Source organism: Lathamus discolor, chromosome 6, assembly GCF_037157495.1.
Source record: "Lathamus discolor isolate bLatDis1 chromosome 6, bLatDis1.hap1, whole genome shotgun sequence".
Classification (NCBI taxonomy): Eukaryota; Metazoa; Chordata; class Aves; order Psittaciformes; family Psittacidae; genus Lathamus; species Lathamus discolor.
In genome coordinates, this window is record NC_088889.1 from 16,858,138 (window position 1) to 16,859,612 (window position 1,475).

Consider the following 1,475-nt stretch of genomic DNA (forward strand, 5'->3'; position numbering starts at 1 on the left):
TGGGAATTTCTAATGATTGTTTTACTTTGTCTACAAAATACGAATTCATGCTTATTCTTGAGAGAGAAATGGAGGGGAAAAAATTGCAAGAGTTGTTTACTGCTGCTTGATTTTCATTTCCAGGCCTGTGTTGGAAGCATCTTGAATAGCTTTTACGTAAATGTCGGTGTCATAGGTTAGTTTTTTTTTCCATGTCTACTAAGTTATGACTAATGCATTCATTCTGGGCTTCCCTGGGAGATAAGGAGTGAGGTTTCTTTTATACTTAAGTTGGAATAAGCAAGAGTTCAGAATTGCTTTGCCTCCCTTGCAAATCTGTCAACTATATCTCTTAAAAGTTTATGGGGGAGTCTACGGGTTTTGTTTTTTTTAAATCCTGTGTGTTCTGTTCCCTCTACAGTTACATTTAGGCTCCTAAGATTTCCTGGGACTTTGCCAGCAAGCATTGTGCCTCTTTGGCTGTGGGTTTATAAGAGGTGTGCAGATGACTGAGAGTTGTAACCAACTTCTGCTAAAAATTGCTGGTCGCCTGCCAGCAGCACCAGTTCTTTTGTTCTTCCAGCGTTTTTTCTGATTCCTTACAGCTAGGGTACCTAAATCCTAGAGCTCGTCACAAATTAAGGCTTCACAGGTGTTTTACCACTTCATACATTTTTCTATTTATCCCAGTGGCAGGAAGCGTTGTACGTAAATGGAAATTTTCTTTCCATCTTCAGGAACTGAATGATGAGTGTTGCATGTAACTTTTTACACAGTCATAAATAACCCTGATGCTTCTTTTTACTCCGCCAATTCCTCCAAGTAGTGAATTCCATGAAGATAAGGGTTAAATTATTTTTCTAGTTTTGCACTGCAGTGTATTTATAGCCCTAGTATATCTACCTAGTATACATGGGCTGAAATAGATTTGGAGAAGCCTCACATTTCTTTTAATGTGAAATTATAAGAAGTATTTTTCTCACAGGGAGTCCAGACTATACAGGACTGGTTGGGTAATATTTTTAGAAATCTGTGTTGCTCACCAAGACACATTTTAAACATGTAATTTCTTTAAATATGCAGTGCAGAGGGATCCCGAGCTATGACTTGTATGAGGAAAGAGGAATGTCAATTAAATTTGCAGAAAGGTTTCTGGTAAAGAAGTGGTTTTTCTCCTTCTCTTGATGTCCAGCTCCCTGTGGGACATGGGTCTGTGACTACATTTTGCTCGTGATCATTAGCCTTCATTGTAAGGCTTTAGGGTGGTAGGGTAAAGAAAAGTGACATTCAAAAGAGTTTAGAATAGATGAAGTATTGATCTTCTTAACTTGATGTCTTCCATAGGGGGACATTCAGTGAAGTCTCTGTGAGCCCTCAACAAAGGAAGTTGTGGATGCTTGCAGTTCCTGTGAATTTGAGGAGTGAGGATCTTTTGAGAAGGGCTAAGTATACAAACCATGGGAGGCTCAGGAAGCTTCAGCAGCTGAAAATCCTCG